Raw genomic sequence first — 20,861 nt, 5'->3', positions numbered from 1 at the left:
ACAGCTATGTTGACCATAAATTTGTGGAAAATCGTCAGTTACAAGTTGGTTAGCAATCCTTCCCTTGGGCTTCTCCAAAGCCACCAGTGCACATCTCTCCCTGGTCCTGCAAGATACACAGAGAAGCCCTCAGGTTCTGCTTGCGCGCACACACTGTGGCGGGATGTCTTTTGAAGGATCCGTGGAGGAAACTAGGAGTTGTTCCGTGTTTTGAACATCATCTCTGGTTGTCGGAATAAAACATGAGTAGGGGGAGTCACGCGGCTGAGATTACAGCCTGCAGAGCTTTGAACTTTACACAAGACGCGTGTGCACAAAGAATCTGCCCAAATCAGGAGGGCATGTTCCCTTTTGGGACCAAGATATCTGCCCTGAAAAGCAATGGAAACTGAAGCAAGGCCTTAAAAACACAGTGCAGGGCGAGACCTCAGAGACACTCTCTTAACCCTTCAGCACTGCCTGCCCATGCTCAGAGATGGGCCAGACACCGATATTTATTAAGCCTTATTACGAAGCATTCACACAACTGGCTGTCTTCTCCTTGTTCTTGCAAAAAGAAAAGAACTAGGTTTGCACAATTAAAAAAATAGCTTTTTGAACAGAAAATAAAAAGCCTTAGACTTAAGCAGATCATGAGAGATTTTTTTTCCGCCACTGATGAACTTGAAAAACAGAACTTGTGTCCCATCTCCCTTCAAGCAAGGCTGCTGGCTCTTCAGAAGACAACAGCTCAGAGGAAAAAGAATCCTCAATGTATGGTCCTGGTGTTTTCTCAAGGCTACTCAGCCCAGCCCTGTGCAGACAGTTATATGTGAATCTCATCACAACAATTACAAGGGAACCATCACTAATTCTATCAGTTAGTCCCGTAACAGACAGCAGATATTCTCAGCCTCCAAATAGTCTGGTGGGAGAGAGACTTTGTAGGACAAAAGCCTGAGAACCTCCTCAAACTGAGGCTCTCCTGCCAGTTTGCCAAGAAAAAGCGTCAAGTCCAGATGTTGGAACATCTGCTCATTACTGATACTTAGGTAAACACAAGCTATGCAAACATAACTACGGTCCTGTACTTGACAACACACTACTCAGAAGAAAGTGTGTGATATCAAGATGGAGCAGTTTCCTGTGAGCTGTGCTGCTTGGTAGGGAGGGGAGGGCTATCCTAGCCTGAGAGCACTGAAATCAGGAAGGATTCAGAGCTTGGTTTTCATGTGCTTGACTTCCTGTTACACATTTCCTGTCTTAAAACGGTGTGTCTGTTCAGCTCAATTCTGTGGAGTCTGGGGCAAAGCAACCGCCACACACAAGTGCATGTGCCTCTTCCGGGGACTCACTTTGCACACCTGTTATACACTGACTGATTTGGAAACTTCATACTTGAAAGACTCCAGAACACCCAAAGACAATTTCATGAATGGTTATTACTTGATTTTGTTTTTAATCCTCAGACAGCAGAAGACTTCTTGAACTCGTAATTAGTCTTTGCACGAGCACAACGCACACTTCACAGGTGATCTGTCTGTGACAAAGGATGCGCTGAGCTTCAACGTGTATCATCTGCCAGCTTTGTCTGGCGACTTCTATTTCAAGACCTCCTCTCTCTAATTAGCCTCCCCAAATGGTCTGTTTGATGCATAACCAATCTTGCTCTTTTCTGTGACTGGAGAGAAAATTGCACTTCATTTTGGTGAGCCACGGTGCTTATGTTGCGCATTTATCAACGAGTGATATTTTAGAATCCCATGTGGCAGCTGTTCAGAACTTTCTCATTGGCAATATTAGACTGTGAATTACTAGTGGAAGATGTGTAAACTCTTTAATATGCAACACGATCAATGTTGTTCTAAATATTTACCTTTCTATATTCAAATTATTTTTTTTAAGTAGATTAGTCTGTGGGGACGTCTTTGGGATGTACAGGAACGGTGAAAGCACTTAAAACATTCAAACATGTTATTATTGATGTTAAGAGCATAATTTGGGGCTGTTGACTCACATAGCTTTCTAGCTCTGCATCTATGCCAATTTTAATGTACTTTCTCATTTTCCTCTCAGCAGCAAATAAAATATTTTAAAAAAAAAGTTTAGCCTGAGACAGGCAGTTGTGCCCATGTCTTGTCTTTCCTCCAAAGGCATTTTTAACATTCACCTTTATTTGTTATTCTGCTGAAAGTAAGGATAAAGCACAAAACAAATGCACACCACCTCAAATACAACTGGCAAACAGAATTCACAACATGATTCTTTGCTATTTATATAAGCAACAAAAAAACCTGTGGTCTCCGTCTCACCAGATGGAAGAGAACAAAAGTCTGATGAGCTCAAGACTCCATGGGACGCTAGATGATGACGCACAAGAGGAACCAAAACAAAGAACATGTCCCCTCACGGTGCTTCCCAAGATCTACAGCCCTCGCTTTCATATATACAACTGTCTCAGATTGAGTAGACAAGAACAACAACCAAATTTCCCTGCGTTTGCAGGCTGGCAGATACACAGCAACGACTTGTTACATTGTAACAAGACGCAGAACCAAAGAATGAATAACGCTATGAAAAGTTGCTATGTCAATGATGTCACAGAAGAAAAAAAAAAGAGAGGGAGATGCTAACCAGTGGGAGAAGAAATAAAGCCCCAGCTATAAGGAACTGCAGCAGCAAGTGAGAGATCAGCAGAGAAGTTACGTACACACCCCATCCAGATCCGAGTCCCTTAGGCAGATTACGTGGATCCCAGTTTCAGCAGCTGGGAATCTCTACTGATTCCCAAATGATGCTCAAGACTGCCTATTTAGTGAGGTGATCTAAATCCAGCGTAGCAACCCTTGGTTCATCTCATAAGAGAATAAAAAGGCTTGAAATTAAATATCTGGAAAACACTAATTAGGAGAACAGTTCTTTGCACAGCATGTGACACAGTGCCAAGGCCAGGCCCTCTGGGCCTTTCTACCACCACTCAAGAGGTGGCACTGGCTTTGTGCGGACCTCCATGGGGATTTTGAGAACCCCTTGTGATGTGATCTCTGATACCAGACTGGCACATGACTCACGGCTGAGAAAGGAGCAGGTGCCTGCTGTTGTTGAATGGTTATTAGACTCCAGAGGGCTTCTCTACCCCAGCCACTTCCCAAATTATCCAGATAGAGACCTTTTGGATTTATAAAAGCCTTAAAGCACACTAAGTTGGCAGGTATCAACCCTCCAAGCTATTTTGCTATTTCCCAGTCACATGCCTCCAGTTACTTCCCATAACTGTTGCTGCCTGGGCTGCTTCTCTTCCATCAGGCCAGCCCTCAGGGCCACATGCTCATGGTCCATACTGCCCCACGACAACATCCTTCTCTCCTGCTTCCTCTCTCTCCTCCTCCCGGCCTCATGGTCCCTCTGAGACTCCGAGCCCGGGAACCTAAGCCCCGCCTACCTCTCTTCTGCCCAGCTATCAGCTGCCAGCAACTTTATTTAACCAGTCAGGGAACATTAGCAAGCAAAGTTTACACAGCATCCCTTGGTGTGTGTGAGAATGTGCTCATCCGGGCTGCAATCAGATCTTTGAGGGGTGGGTGTGGGCGGCAATTCGGCATTTGAATGCGTAGGACCAGACCAACCCCCAACACCTACAACAGGGCTGAAGGAAAACTGGGCTGTCCTAAGGGAAGGCTTTGTTCTCAGAGATGAAGGTATGTCACCAGACATTCAGGCAGCTGTGGGAGGAAGACCAAGGGGTTAGCCGAAGCTTGTGCTCATATAACAAGGATTTCCAGAACGGGGCGTCCCGAGAGAACCCAGGGAATCAATTCTAGGGCTTCCCCAGCCCCTGGTTAGGGGATGGCAGGGAAGAATTGCAGCAATGTTGGCCACATGCTGCCCTCTGTCCCCTCAGAGATGCTGACAGACAGGCACTCGGCTTGTGGCAAAAGCTGTGACTGTCCGTGAGGTTAGAATTTTGACTGAACGGGTGCTAGAGCTGAGACTACTCTAGGCTTTATTTTCCAAGAAAAGCCAGGCACACCCACCACCAAGTTCACCTGAGGCAGGGAAGTTCCCGAGAAGTGGGTTTGCTTGCAGTAGTTGTAAGAAAACAAAAACCGAGTGGTTCTGTGACTGTCCCTGAACACTCCTGTTTGTTCAGTGCAGTGATGATGCAAAAAAAATGAATATAAGTAAAGCAAGCGGGTGAGAGCAGGCTGCAGAAATGAGAACAGGTGCACTGAAGAGCTGCAAGCCTGGCGAGGCCTGAAAAATCTGCTGTACACACAAGGCCGAGAATCCACCAGGTGGTTAGCACAATGGAAGAATACGAGTAAAGGGGACTTTTCGGCACCTTCTGGCTTCGCCTTTTAGAAGGTGTCATCTCTTGGCTTGAAGTCAAATTTTCTTCATTGTGAAAATAAAATAAGGGCAGTCTATTTGTATGGAATAAGCATTTCCTAGTGGACTCATCAGATGAAGAAGAAGAAGAAGAAGAAGAAGAAGAAGAAGAAGAAGAAGAACAACAACAACAACAACAACAACAACAACAACAACAACAACAACAATATTGGTATTTGTGGGTGGGTGACTGGCTCGGATGCTGGGACCACACACACCTCCCCCATCACAGAGGGAAGTTCGTGGCCCTGTGTGAAACAGGCTTCCGTGAGAGTCAGGGGAACAAGCATGCTCTCCCAAACACTCCTCCCTGGTGCATACTGACTCCCCAGATGTCCTGGACTGAGAAAGGACTGTGTCAGAGCTAGCCCCTCCAGTGGAACAGTGACACCGAGAGTCACGGAGACAGTGCATAGAAGGGAAATGAGCATCCTGTGCTTAAATGGCAGGGTTAGTCCCTCTAGAGTCTCTCACACCCACTCTTTGTCTACCCTATTTCTGCACATTGTATACAGAAATTGCTTGCATCTATTAAAGAATTACCTTGGAGCAGGGCTTGTCTCCGGCTCCGTTGCCTGCCTTTGGGTCCCTCTTCTCTAGCTGGGCTGCCTTGTCTGGCCTCCGTGGGAGAGGATGTGCTTAGTCCTGCTGAGACTTGATGTGCCAGGGTGGCTTGGTACCCATGGGGGGGAGCTCCCCTTTTCTGAGGAGAAGGGGAGGGGAGGTTGGGTGTAGGAGGGTGTGAGGGTGGGACTGGGAAGAGAGGAAGGAAGGGGCTGAGATCAGGCTTAAATAAGCAAATCAGTGAAGAAAAAGAAAGAAATAAGAAGCCAAATTAACCAGAAAAACAAAAACAAAAAACTAAGAATTACCAAGAACCATTACCAGAGCTAGCCTTGGCCTTTCCATTAACTAGTGCAGTGATCATGACCAAGTCATTTGCTTTTCCAGACCTAAGCTGTATTACTTAATAAGGGAAAGTTTGGGATAGATCAGAAGAATAAAATAAAAAAAAGTTTTGCTTATGCTTTAAATCATACCCCAAGCCCCTCGTGAGAAATTTGTAATTCAGTAGATAATAGGTAGGTCATCTCACATTCTAACCCCTTGAAGATGAGTCAGAAAAAGATGATTTAAACAATGCATTAAAATACACGATCTCTAAGGCCTCTAGCAATGTGGACTCTGCCATCTGTTTTCATTCATAGCTACCTATTGAGCACTTGTCTTATAAACCCTGGCACAGGTCAGGTGAGTACGTGAAACCCGTAAGCCAGGGTTACTAAGGATTCCGGGCAGGCATTGTCTTACACCCCAGCTCTTGGCTGAATATGCACTCACGTTTTGCCCCACTGGCTCAGGCTAGCTAGCAAGGACAGAGTGTTCCCAGCAGCCACAAGGTGATACAATCCTGACTCTGATCCTCTCAGTAACTCTAGCAGGTGCCGAATGTCTTCTCTGGCATTTGGCAGAACACATATTTACTCTTTCAGGAGGCGGTGGAGAAGTTCTCTATGTGGCTAAGAATGCTGGAGTGGAGGTTCTTCAAAGTTACCACTCCGAATATAGATAGAAATTCATTCTCTATTTTCTGGCTAAAGATACCTTGGATTTGGACAGTTCAAAGTTGAATTTCTTCCTATTACTCTGCTCCCTTACTTTCATCTCACCCTTCCTCTATTGGCATAAAAATACATTTATATTTGCTGCCCTGTGACATACAGGAAGCATCTTCAGGGGTGTCCATTGTCCTCTGACCTTTGCCAGCTTTTCATACCTTGTAGATTGTTTGGTCCAGTGCCCAGGACACAGGGATGGCACCCACTGAAGTGTGGTTTGTTCTTTTCAGTTCTTCCTGCTGGGCATCCCCTGCTGAACTCGCAACCTTTTCTTTTACCTCAGTTCTTTTCTGACCCACCGCTTCCATCGTCTTCATTGCCCTCAGAGAAAGAACGTCATACAGGGCATGGAGAGACTGAGCGAGAGCTAGCCACCAGCCCTCTAGATAGCCCACACATGTCCAGAGCTCACCCTGGCACCGCCCGAGACACATGCCCTGCCACCCACAGGGTCTGAGCACGTGGCCAGAGTGAAGCTGCTTTTGCGGATCAGGTTTCTGTGGCGTCCCCACAGTTTTGGTTCCAGGAAGGCCACAGGGCTGGGTGTTCTTGTCTAATGACCCGTGTTCGCTCTCCTCACTCCTCTTAGCTAGGGCACTCTGAGAAGACAAAGCTTTTCCTGTTCAGGTGATTGTATTCCCAACAGCACCCAGAAGCCTTGCCGCATGCTAGGCCTTAGAATAAATTCTAGTAATCCAGATTCCCTGGGCTCACGTATGATTTGTAAAAGAGATTTTAGCAAAATGAAGCAACACCCTTTCCTTTCTCAGCAAGGCCTGAAAACAACACCAGGAACCCACCATGAAGTTTTTAAAAATATAGTTTTCCATTGACAGCCAAAAGATACCTTTCTTCTCAAACTGTCCCCCCAAATGGAGAAGACCATTGATTAAATAAATGCAGAGTTGACAGCAAAGGATTTCTGGAAATAAGAATGTCCAATTAATGCTTGCAAAAAACATTTTCCTGCAAATCCTGCTCTGGATAGGTCTGCCTCTGGGAGACCGGTCACTAAGAGAAGGGCTGATTGAAGGGTGACAGTTACATCCAGTGCAATCAATGGTAAGCTGCTTACACTCAGGTACCACCGAGCTGTGCTTCTGTATCTCCTACAGCTACTGTGGCCCCAGCAACCTACACACAGGGCATGAAAGGAAAGTGCAACAGAGCTCCATACAGCGAGGGTGGACGGCTCCTCTTAGGAAGCAGATGACACTAACGGTACCAACTCTTCATAGCCTGGTGTCAGTCTAGCACTCCAACCGTGGCCGCCTCTCCTCACCTTTTCCAACACACCAGGAACCCACAGACTTGCAGATACACCTGAAGCATCATTCCAAATGCTGTGGCTGCTCCTACACTTCCTCAGTGGGAACACCGAGGCATCGGGGCTTTAATGGAAACTGTGAGAGCAAGGAAGAGCTATAAGCAGAGGGGATGGGTAAGAGAGGGTAACGGAGTACATATGACAAGAAAACAGAAAGAAGAACTAATGAGAAGATGAAGAGACCCAACAAGAGGGGAGAAGAAAGATGGGGAGATCAGTAGAGTAGGGGTGAATTGGAACAAAGTAATACCAACATATACGTGTGTATACAAACACTACACATATATATATATATATATGAAGAAGCCATAATGAAACCCATTAGGAAAAAACTGAAAAAAGAGTAGTGTGAAAATTCATAAGGATTATTAAAAACCCAATTTCTTCCATGATTTTCATCAGGCAAGAACTCATGTTGTTAAAGGAAGTGCCATATTTAGTTAGGTACTTTTTAAAAAGTGGGTCACAGTGATGATATCTTACTTTGAGGGGAAAATATCATACATAATTACCATTTGCTATAATTTGTCTACTCCTTAAGAAAAAGAAAAAAAAAACCCAACCTGTGTGTGGGAGCCACAAGACTGAGCCTGACTCTTGGGGTAAAGGAGAAAGTGGAGCATAAGCATTGAGCCAGAAGTAGGGAGATGGTGTTTGTTACCATGGTGATGGGTATCCACCCAGGCTGGGTGGTGCTGTTGCTGACTTGTGCTAGAGAGTCAGAGAAGAGCACTTTCCTTCTGGGCTGTGTAGCTGAGGACAGGATAAAGAGAGGGACAAACTAACTCCCAGCTCCGTGGAGACACCCTGGTATGCAACCTACAAGTGGCAGTGTACAGTGGCCACTTCAGAGGTCTCAGAAAGTTAAAGACTCAATTCCCATCTTAAGCATGAAGTACAGTTCCAAGAGGGAAAATGGCTTGTTTGACATCTAATGACCTAGCACGTGAAGGGACAGAGCCAAAGTTTATATCCAAGTCTTGTTTTAAGTCAACCTCGTGCCTTTTCAGTGGAGACCTAGTTCCATCAGGCCACACGTCATGGCAGGAAAATTCTAACTTCACCAAGAGTGCACTCCAGAAATGCATGGTGGGAGATCACCCTAGACTCTAGGGGCTAGAAGCTCGTCACTACTTTCTGTGTCTCATGAGCTTCTTAGAGAAATAGCTGCTGTCCTGTTTCTAAATTAGTTTTCTGATCACTGCTTAATTAAATGCTTAGGACATGATCGTAAATGACAGGCTTCAATGTTTTTCCATCAAGGTGACAATATGGCAATTCACTGGCTCTAATTAGTAAATGGAAGTATACATCAATATGCATTTGTATATATAGTGTTCACATAAATGGATTGTGCTATATGCATTGAGCTACAATTCTCATTTATTAAAATCCCTTACCAAATATTTACATGTCTTTATATGTAATCTACTTTGTCGATTGCTGTATAATGTTCTACATTACGGATATACAATAATTTTAGACAAATAAAATTCATGAATATTCCAACTGATTGTAATTTTAATCTACTCTACAGAGGAAGGGTTGGCAAACTTCCTATGAAGGATAGGATAATAAATATTTTAGGCTTATGCAAACAGAAAGCCTGTTACAATTATTAAATTCTACTGTTATGATAATAAAACAGCCAGAGATGATCAATTTAAAAATAAATGTGGCTGTATTCCAATTACACCTCATTTTCAAAACAAGGCAGGGGGCTGGATTTGGTCATGGTCTGTCTCTGATGCACGGTTTTGATGCTTGTTGCTGTGTTAATGTGGTTTTGCTCCTTCTATTAATTGCTTTTAAATGCACATACACACCACATATACAATGTCAGATGAGATCATCATAACAAAGTACCATAGTCTGCAGCTTTAAACAGCAAACGTGTGTCTTTCACAGTTCTGGAGAGCAGGGTGCGAGATGAAAATGTTTGTTGGTTTGTTCTTGGTGAGGATTCTCATCCTGTCTTCCAGTTCCTTCATGGTTCGTCACACTTGTGGGGTTGCTGGAGCTGTGAGAAGAAAGAGAGAGAGAGAGAACTCCTTTGGTATCTTCTTTAAAATTTTTTAAATATATTTAGCTTAATATCTATTATTTGTCACTCTTGGGTACTGTGTCATCAAAATTCAATGTGTACTTTAAACTTGCTGCACACTTCCCCCTCTCTTTTTATCTGATTACTATTGTTGCATGTACACATACATGTGTATGTGTATTACAACCTGCTGAGTCTTCTTAGTGTTGTTCATATGCCTACGGTTTGGGTGCTGGCCAGTTAGCATTGGATGACAGGGACATCTGTGGGTGAGATTGCAGCTTCTATATAGGACAGAAAAGCTGCATCCATGAAATGTTAACAATGTGGTAGCCTAAGCAAGACCTGAACAATGACGTCACCAGTTACCATACCAGCAAAAATGTGGGAAATATCACAAGGCCCCAGCTGAAAATGAAGTTATAGACATTTAATGACTGCTGGTGCCTGTATTTATAAGGGCTATCACAAGAGCCCACTGTCATGACTATGTCTCTTCAAATATTACACTGCAAGTTAGTCCCCTACATATTAATTTTGGAGGAACAAAACAGTCAGTCCATAACACTAAGTAGAAAAGTAGGTTTTAAAATTATAAATATTAATATATAATCATCAGATTTTCTACAATTTATAGTCCTATCAAAGCCTGTGAGAACATCTAATTCCCTACTCATTGTTATTAGTGCCTTATTATGGCTTATTTTATTATTTGATACTCAAATGGGTTAATGGAATATTTTGGTTTAATTTGTATACCTTTGGTTATTCATGAAGATAATTACATGTTTATTGGTAAACTATATTTTTTTTATCTAGGAATCTCCAATGTATGTCTTTGTTCAACTTGTCTATGCTAACATTTTTCTCATTGATTTTAATAAATTATACATGAGAGATGCCAAGCCTTATCTAGTTTATCCATATTGTAGGTTGCTGTGACAACTAGATGCGACCTCATAATGCTCATCATATTCAGAAGCACTCGCTCCATGTGGTCCCTTACTCAGTACATCAAGTTTCTTGAGGTCAAGATTACATATTGCCATTTTGGTTCTAGCAATGACTGTTATTTCTGTCTCAGAGTTGGTGTACCACAAGTAAACTAATAATACATACTGAAAATATTTTTTCATTTACATTAACTTTATAGCATCTCCAACAATATCATTTTTAACATATATAATCAAATTAGTTGACTTTTTTGTTAGAAAGGCCTTTAGCCTCAAGCAATTAAAGTATTTCTTTTCTATCCCACTGTACATACAGCCTTGGATCTTTGGTGTACAGCTCCATTTTCCTTTGTGTGTGACAGATATTCGATTTTATTTTCCTCCTAATTAATGCTGTGCTGTTGTGAATGATCTTCTCTTTACCAACAGGATAAAATGTAATCTTCATCATACACGCAATGCTGGGACACTTTGGCACACGATGGATATGTCTGTTTTTCTGATTTTTGCTCTTTGCTATATTCATGAAAGAACACTTTTCTTGGTTGGCATAGTTTTACCTTGTCAACTCTCTGTTGAGTCTGTCGGTCACTCCCTACAGGGTAAGCCAACAAGCGGCTCCCTGGGTCACGGAAGCTTATTTCTCAGCCTGGCTTTCTTTACTAGCTCCCTGGCTTTATGCCACAAAACCTTCAAGGCTCCATCATCACACAGGTCTGACCTCTTGCACAGTTACCGTGAGACTAGGGGGTGGAACTTCATCTACATCTAAAAGTTATAAGCTCTTGGCAGGTGAAAACCATTCCTATATCCTATGAGGGACAGATACCCAGTGGTTCCATCTCTAGAAGACTTTACTCAAGACAACTGAAGTGAGGGGAGTGGCTTTCTGTGCGAATGGAGGCGAATCCTTGAAAACATCTCCTTCCAGGTACTTTCTACAGTTCCACACAGTACACACACCAACCCCAGCTGACGGTGTTCTCAAAGGGACTCTAGCAGGCCTGAGCATGGTGCACATGGCTCTGGCAGGCCTTGCCCTTCTCCCCCACTCCCTCTGCCTTGATAAAACAAACAAAAATGCATCAGCCACCAAGGGCTATTCCCTTATTTGGCCACTTCCTCCTCCTGAGGCTGACCACCAAGATCCAGCTACCAAAGCATCGAGGTCCAGCAATCAAAAGCCCCCTTAGGCTCACCTAGTTAACACACCCAGTCAAAACAAGCCAATGCATCCTAACACAGGGTTTCCCCCTTTTACCTTTACAAACTGCCATTTTCCGATGGGCCACATCTGTTTCCTCTCTGTCCCAGAGGCAGTTGTCTGCTGCCTCCACCCAGACAAATATCCTTTCCCCTCCTCTTGTGCCTTTCCCCTCTCCTCTCCTTTGTCTTTTATTCCATGCCCTTTGTCTCTCTTGGACAAATAAATCTCCTCTGGGCTGAGAACTTGGTCTTGGGGTGCCTTGAGCTGACTCCAAGGGTTCCAAGCACCCCTGTGCCATTGGCATGCCTGTGTCTGTTGGGGAATCCTCATAGTTGCTCACTTCGTTCTCTGGCAGGACCACAGGGTGCCCAGAGTCTGCCCTAGGAGGCAGTCAGAATGAATGATTATGATGCTGTTGTCACCAAGGGCCACCAACTGGGTAGCTCAACACAGCAGGAACCTGTTCCATCCTGTTCTCATTCCAATAGTGTCAGCACTGGTCCTCTGGAGAGTTCAGGAACGCTGTCCCCTTGGCCCCTGCCTGGCATTCCCTAACTGGCAGCCACATCAGAGCAGTGGCTGCCTCACAGTTTGGTGTCACCACAGTCACATTGCCACCTGGCCTCAGGGTCCTTAGTCTGTCTCATCAGTACATTTGGCAGTGAACTTAGGGCCTATTCAGAAACTTGGAGATGGTATCTTCTCTACATCTTTAATTCACTGGCACCTTGCAAAGGCCCTACCGCCTAACCAGGTCTTATGTAAAGCCTGCTGAGGTTGGCCCATGCATGCATGCATGCATCAGTTTGAAAGCTACTATTCAATCCACTCTGAGCGTCTCATAATAGGAAATGGATGTTAAAAACGGGCTCAGTAAACATAGTGCTTAGTCAACACGATAGCCACCTGGCCACAGCTGGTGTTAGCGGAAACGGAAGCTCATTCTCAGATAATGAGTTTGAACATCTGATATTTCTCTGTTCCTAAAATACACGTGTAGTAACTAGTTCTGGACTCTGACTGAGACTAGATCTTGAAAATAGATCCTGTAGAAAAAGAGTCAAGACAAGTTAGCAACCGACTAACGCATGCTTACTTCATAATGAGGCATCCTGAATCAGTACCCACTGTCATGGAGATGGGTCTCTCTCAAGACCCTGCTATTAAGGCTGCAGTCCACCACATCTCTGTAGCTCTCTGCGCTCTGTGCAAAATGGTGGAGGACTCCCTTAGTCACTGGGCTTCCTCTCCTCTGCCTGACCTATCTGGAGAGCATCTCTAGGCACAGATGCCTGGCCTTGCTTGGAGGATGATGCTGCACAGAGCAACACAACTCAACCCATGAGTCAGTTACAATAATTACGTACAGTGTTATGACTTATCAGTCCTTCCCACCTGTAACTGTAAGCCTAAGAACCTTTATATACCTCACCCCTAAAACAATAAAGTGAGCTCTCTCTCTCTGAAGCTGATTTCAGGAGTCTTGTCTGTCCTACTCGCGCCTGTCTGACCCCATTTGTCGCTTTTGCTCTCTTTGCCCTCATGGGCTAGTGGCCCATGATCCCCCGGGGGAAGGGAGGACCACAACTAATTTCTAATTTTTTTTAAAGATTTATTTGTTATTTATACAGTATTCTGTCTGCATGTATGCCTGCATGCCAGAAGAAGGCATCAGATCTCATTACAGATGGTTGCGAGCTGCCATGTGGTTGCTGGGGACTGAACTCAGGACCTTTGGAAGGGCAGCCAGTGTTCTTAACCTCTGAGCCATCTCTCTAGTCCCTGTAAGATTAATTTTTAACTACAAGGAGCCCCAAACTAAGATTTCTTTATTTTTGCCTAAGATCCACCTATTTAATTTTTTTTTTTTTTTTTTTAGAACCATGTGGATGTTTGTGTGTCTGTGTGCAGGTTTGTCCATGTGAGTGAGGTACCTGGGACACCAGAAGGAGTCAGATCACTTTGAGATGTGAGTGTCGTACAAGAGGTTCTGGGAACTCAGATCCTCTGTAAGAGCTCTTAACTGCTGAGTCATCTCTCCAGTACCATGAGTAAGCAGATCTGGTGATTTCCCATCTCAGTTATTTTACAAAGAGAGTTCTTGTCTCAGCGTCTCTGAGCTGGTCTGAAGCGATTGCATGCATGAGTTCCCAGCGCAGACCCACAGTTGGGAACACCTGTTTTCATATGATCCTTTCTCAAATTTTCATATAACCCTTCAAATTCTGCCTTCAGCTTCTCCAGAGAAAGCTTCAAGAACATAGTTTTTTTTTTTTTTTTTTCAGATTTAGGTTGTTTCAGGGGAGGAAATCACTGGCATTTACAAAAATAAAGAAAGCAAAAATGAGTTTTGCATTGAGATCATTCTATTCCCAACCCCGAACACCCAAAGGTGTTGAAACCAAAACACAGAGACTTCAAAAAGTTCTTTGGAAATAGCTGTAAGTGTCGCCACAGGGGACCAGGTAAAAGGCACTTGGCTTTATCTGCTGAAAGAACTCTTCCCAGACCAGAAAAAGTGTTTAGGGGAAAAACAAAAACAAAAAACAAAAAACAAAATCAAAAAACAGATTTGGAAACTGCAGTGTGGCTTTAATTAGACCAGGAGAGAAAACTAGTTGCTAGGAGGTGGTGTGACTTATTCCAGGTCCCACGGCAACGTTTGGTGTAGTTAAGACTGGAGTCCAGATTGGCAGACACCAATCCAGTGTTCTTTCTGCTGCCGCCACTGCCCACTTCCTAGTCTCCTCTCTAATTAACATTTCCTTGAAGTGACAGCTCTGACAATTCCCTCTGAAGTGGAAGGTCCTGTAAATAGCCCTATTCTGCAATACACTAAGAGGTTACCCCACCCCCACCTCTCTTTTATTCTGGAAAGGACCTTTAGTAAATGTTTTCAGCTTTGAAAGCTGAAGCCTGCGATTTAGCTACAAGTAGCCCATACAATGTCTATAAATCAATACTATGACTGATAAGAGCTTGTTTATAGAAACAATCAGTGCAGCTTTGGCTAGAGTTTTCAGACCACTGCACAGGCAGTGGTTGGAATTCGGTTTCACCAGTCTTCACTTCCTGTTTTGTAAAATGAATAGGACAAAGATGTACCCATTATAGTGTGGCCATGAGGCTACAATGCTTGCTCTCACACTGTGCATGTTTGCTACTATCTATCAGGACTATGATCTTACCTCCATGCCTTCTGAAAGATGAAAAGAACCAAAGAAACTAATCTTAGCGATACCTTCTTTCCTGGTCACCCCCCACCCACCGCCCCAGCTCCCTCCTTAGCCTAGCTTGCCTCCTGTTGCTGTGATAAACACCATAACCAAAAAGCAACTTGGAGAGGAAAGTCTTTATTTCACCTTACAGCAGTGGTTCTCAATCTTCCAAATGCTGCGACCACCAAAGGGGTCGCAGCCCACAGCTTGAGAACCACTGCCTTACAGCTTATCAGGGGTTGATGTTGACCCCATGAAGGAAGGCTGCTTACTGGCTTGCTTTGTAACGCTCTTTAAAACTCTACTTTATTTAGGGTGTTTAGGCCTCAGCCTCCCAACTCTTATGTAGGAAAGAGAAGGTTAGTGGGGGAGAGGGGCCCCTTACTTCTCCTGGCTATTTAGGGTCAATTGGATTCTTTTTGGTTATACCTGGCTCCGTCCAGCAGTCTCCTCCAAGCCGCTGCTTGTCTGTCTTGTCTCTTCAAACTGCTACATGCCACAAGCCAACATAGCACACCACGCAGAGCGCTCTTAGCGCTCTTATTTAGACCATCAGAGCCCTAGACCACGCCCCTCTCCGTGCTGCACTCGGAAGGCCTTTACCAGCTGGTAAGGCCACGCCCCTCATGATTAACAGGTGTGGACAAGCTAAAGCTTGTCTGAGATAAGCAATTTGCCTTCTAGTTAGAACGCTAGAAAATTCCTCAACTCCAGACAACCTCCTGGCTTTTTGATACCAGGTACCCAAATAATTTTTCCTTCGATACTAATCGGGTTCATTTTCATCGATTATTTCTAGAGTTTTGTTGTTGTTGTTGTTGTTGTTTGTGGGTTTTTTGGGTTTTTTTGTTTTGCAAGAAAGGGTTTCTCTGTGTAGTCTTGGTTGTCCTAGACTTGCTTTGTAGACCAGGCTGGCCTTGAACTCACAACGATCCACCTGCCTCTGCCCCCTGAGTGCTGGGATTAAAAGTGGGCACCACAACGCAGGGTTTATTTCTAGAGAAAGCTTCTAACGAAAACCAGGTGCAGCATTTCAAAGACCAGCCGTTTTTTGTCATTGCACTCTGCTCTTTGCATTTTCTTTTAATTTGAATATGTGCATAAAAGAGATACACTTTCCTTCTGTGTATTAAAGCATCAAGAACAGGTATCTGTGTCTCTGTTAGAGTGCTCTAGAAAGCTCTCCCATTTCATATCATGTACATAGGGTGGAATTTGGGTGGAAGTGACCCAGTCCCTTTAGCTAATGTTTTTCTGAGGTAAACCACCTCATCCTTGTAACAGCACTTCATAAGCACAGGCCCAACAGATTGCATTATGACAAGGGTCTAGTGAACATTAAAATATATAGATTGCCTTCAAAGCTAAAACTATTTTCATATCTATCTTACTCTTTCATGTCTTATGTGTCTAGCAAATATCACTAAGTTTATGGTTGACAAATTAAATACTATAGATAATCCTAAAATAGATTTACTGTAGACTAATGAATGGTACTTTAATAACCTATAATAATACTGTTCTGCCCAAACTTAGATTATATTTTACTATTCCAGTTATAGTGTTTCATTGTATTATTTTATTACAGGGGTTCTGGAGTCAACAGACTTGCGTATAAGGCTTTTAAATTTCATAATTATCTTAATGAAGCATGACATGGCTATAATAAAAAAAAATCACAAATTAGGCATACAAATTCTTTCCTTCCCAGCAGACTAAACTAAGCAGCAAGCCTGAGGGTTTCTGGTAACTATGCCCAGACGTATTTCTTTTCATATTCTTACTGTTTCTACCCTGTATTAACACACAGGCTACCATTTTGTCCCGTCTGTAGAATACACTGTCTAGACCCCGAGAACAGGGCATTTCCTGTCTGACAGCCTACCCGTTGTTCTTCCCCTGACTCCACCAGACCAGAGTCTCGGGTTTTGTGCCGAAGTTGTCAACTCTTTGTTCCCTCCCATTCTAACTCGACCTTTAGGCTCAGCTGAGCACCCCTCCCCAAGGGTCCCAGAGCCCTGTCTGTCATTTGTGCTAATGTGACTGACACTCCTGCCCTCTCACCTCGGGGTACCTTAATTCCACCAGGCTTACTTTAGAGAGGGGCTCCCCAGCGTCCAGCATGGATCCCCTTACCTGGATGGCAAACTGAGCTAATGTTTATTAATTGACAGTAGGATAACAAGGTAGACGTGGCTGCCTTCAGGTTTGATTAAGGATAGGCCATAAATTCTGTTAAGATGAAGCTGTGGAGTGTACTTCAGTTTTACATCTCAAAACGGTATGCTCTGCACTTAGAAAATACATTTAGGAACATAAAAGACATGAGGTAGGTGTTAGGATGCTGCTGCAGTCTGCCTACCTATGATGTCATTGCTTACCTGCCAGGGGGCGTGGCCCTGCCCAGGGCCAGATGTGGCCCCTTGCTCTCCCTCTTCCTCTCTCTCTACTCTACCCCTCCCTCTCTTCTTACTCTTCCTGTCTGTCTCTGTCTCTCTCTGGGGGCACCCCTCCCCCTTTTCCTTCTCTCCCTCATATAAACTCATATAATATCTGGTACCTTGTATCTATTATCTTATATTTATATATAAAATTGGTACCCCTCCCCCCTTTCCTTCTCCCCCCATGCTCATTTAATAAACCCCATGTAACATAATATCTGGTGCCTTGTATCTATCATTATCTTATATAAATATATAAAAGTAGGTACAGAGCCCCCCCTTTTTTTCCCCATTGCTAAACTCACCTCATAGAGTCAGTGTGAATTTATTTTGGCCCTGTGTACAACAAAGAAACCCACCCCAGGAAAGGCAGGTGCTCTGAGCCTTCTACTGTGGCAGGAAGTCCAGGACCAAAACAAGAGGCAATTCCCAACTTCAGAGCAGGTGTGGAAAGCCGACCGATGATGGTGCCTTTAGATTGGTGAGGCCTGACAGACACACACTAGGGACACACTGTGCTCACCAACACTGCCTATAGGTCCTGGATTAGACAGTAAGCCTTGTGGCTCTGCTGTGAACAAGCAAACAGAGCCGTGAAGCAATGCAGAGCCTGGGAAACACTAGACCCATAAAATCAGTTGTGTTTTTCAGCATGTTGCCATTGCTGAATTCGGAAATTCACGCCTTATATTTCAATGATCCAATTCTAGTCAGAAAAACGTCTGTGGGTACCTAAGGGTGAGATATGCCAAAGAAGAGCGCTGCTGCGGCTCACTGTTTCCACATCCGGGTCCCTTTCCCTCCCCCTCGGCCTCTGGCTTTTGGTTTCCACTGGGAAGGGTCATCTTATATCCTATTCGGCCCAATCTCACATTCGAGTCAAAACATTCTCTGCTGTATACGTCAAAATAGCCTTTCAACCATCAAGCATTCTGTTAGTGCCCACATAATTGATTATTAGGCAATTTTTACATTCTTTCCTCCCACCTTATATTCAAAAGAAAACTTCCTCCCTGTGATACAGTGAAATGATCTGTTTTATTAAACAGTTTGAAGAAAATATGCGAGGAAGCGGTGGAGACAGCACGGACCTCTACTCTCACGTTGGGGTATACAACAACGGTGAATCACTCGAGGAACAGAGAGTAGCCAGGAAAGCATCTATCTGAAAGTTTTCTTCAGGAGCAGTGATGACACCCGAGAGTGTCAGCTGAAATGAGTATGTGACATGACATTAAATTGGAGTGACTTGGAAATAAAGTGGTTTATCACTTCACATGAAAGTACAGAGCTGGTTCATTTCGCCTGGTCAACATCTGAAACCTCAGTTGCAGCTCATCTTCACAGGGTTTTATCTTTGTCCTCAGGCCAGTGCTTGCAGGGTTGCCGATGGCTACAGCACCAGCCTTCCCATCGGTTACCCCACAGCACTGACCTTGAACCTGTTGCCTGGTCGCTCTTCTTAAGACAGAAGGAAGAAGCCTCCCTCAGAAGCCCTCAACTAACTTCCCCTGACAGCTCCTTGGCTAGAGTGTGTCATGTGGCAATTTCCAAGGTAAACAGGTGCCTGGAAAGGGGAGTTAGACTGATTCAGGACATGATCCAATTCCTGAAGTCCATGATACTTAAAGCCAGGACTTCGTCAGGAGAAAGATGGCAGAGGGGCAATGACGGGTTGGTAGGCACAGGACCTTCCATAACGTCACATCCTTTGGAAGGATTAGAAACCCAGCTTCAAAAAGTTTTGTGTTCATTTCTGGCCTGGAAATACCATGAGGGTTTCAAGAAGAGGAATATATAAATAAGCAAGTAACAACAACAAACAAAGTGGTAAGGAATTTTCAGCTTTTTATTCTTTATTACAATTTTTTTTGCTTCTCAGTTTACATGTGGTGAACCCATTGCTTACTTATTGAACAAGTATGTACAGGACTCCCACGCTCAACTTGTAAAGGATACAGAGCTTACATCCTGGCCTTGGAAAGGGAAGCAAAGCAAGAAAATGACTTGGAAAAGAGTAGTGCCGGAGGTACTATCATATGCTGCTGGTCAAACGGAGATTCCCAAGGTGACCGCGCGGACACGGCTGCCCTGTGCAAGGGCCTTCTGTGGCGCGACACAGGTCCGTGAGCACAGAAGACAGACAGCCATGCGGGGGCCAGGGGAGAAGATGTGACGGTTAGTCACACAGGATTTGCTAAACTTGCACGGTCAGGTTCAGGCCAGGTGGGTTCTTTAGCCTTTGCACAGCGTTATGCTTTTTCAAGTGTGTCAGTAAAGAGGAACAAAAAACAAGGAAAAGCCTTCTAAATACCTTTTCCAGAGGAGCTCCCTTTGGCATCTGTGTGGGGAAGACAAAGCCAAGCCTGCAGCGAGCAGGCCTGCATGCAAGAACTGCCTGGACCCAGAGGTGCCAGTTGCCAATTGCCTTGCCACTTAGCAGTTGGGAGGTCTTCTAGCATGTTTTGTAGGCCACAGGACTATTTCTAAATAGCCAATTAGAAATCACACAGAGACCACTCTTCAGGAAGCGTGTTAGGCTTAGTGAGGACGGATTCTCAAGAGAGACTGTTAAAATTTGGATTCCAGCTTCCTTGGACTGGGGTAGGGGCCCAGGGTCCGTGGTTCCAGCAAGTTTCCAGGACAGGCCAGTGTCTCAGGTCTAACCAGTACAGCGGGAAGACTGGAGCAAAATGTGGCCTTCAATTTGGCTCATCTTGTCTGTTCTATTCACTCATGTTATCACATGCTCAAGGGACCGCGTGCTGCGTTCTCAGCCAATGAGGGGCCCTCGCTATGAACACTGAGAGGCCTCACCAGTCCAGCGGCTAACGCACCAGACGACTCATGTAGAGGAGTCTTCCTTTGTCAAGATTTGTTTAGCAGCCCTGGAGAAAGTGGACCCTGGTCTTTAGCACGTTTCCCATGTGGTTCTCGTTTTTTTAAGTTTATATTTTCAGTGCAATATTGGCAAATGAGCTAGAAGGCAGGCAGTGACGCTAACTATTATGACACGTGTTTCACACTGCAAGACGAAGGAGCTCTCTCCACCAGGGTCTCTGCAATGTCTGCACACAGGTCTGTATCGTCTGGTGGCCAGGTTGCCGACAACCGGACAGCCCGGGGGTGAGGACACGGGAAAGCCAAGCCAAGAGATAAAAGTGTGAGCCAGGGAAACCCACACTCAGCTGCCACTCTAAATCACTCACGGATGGCATTTTTCTATAGTAGATTAAGGCAGTTCACACTGAAGGATTCTTGTCCATTTCAGCCTCAAGCATTTGCGTTCAGCTTGGTATGACGGCCACACTTGCTAATTCTCCTGTAGGTTTTGACCCAACCATTCAAAACCAAAATCATCTCAGTTGCTTTCAAATCAACTTTTGTAGGATGTGCTTTGTACACATACTCACCTGAAACAATTTTTTTTAACCAGTTTAGTTTTAATACTAAAATCCCTGTGACGTGCCGATAATCAAAACTTATGGAGCCAAGGACTTGGTTTTCATTACTCCCCAGGGAAATATATTTTTACACTTCTCTCCCGCATGGCACCCGGATTTAATCAAAGTTTCCCAGTTAGCATGCACCTGTGGACTTTTGGGACAGTCCTCTTTGCCCTCACCCACTGGAGATTTCTGAAGGAATTCCTCAGCCCTCACAACTGTGTGCTCCCTTGGACAG

The sequence above is a fragment of the Acomys minous genome, assembly GCF_964271855.1.
Source record: "Acomys minous genome assembly, chromosome: 4".
NCBI classification, from domain to species: domain Eukaryota; kingdom Metazoa; phylum Chordata; class Mammalia; order Rodentia; family Muridae; genus Acomys; species Acomys minous.
Note: the sequence above shows the minus strand (reverse complement) of the source record.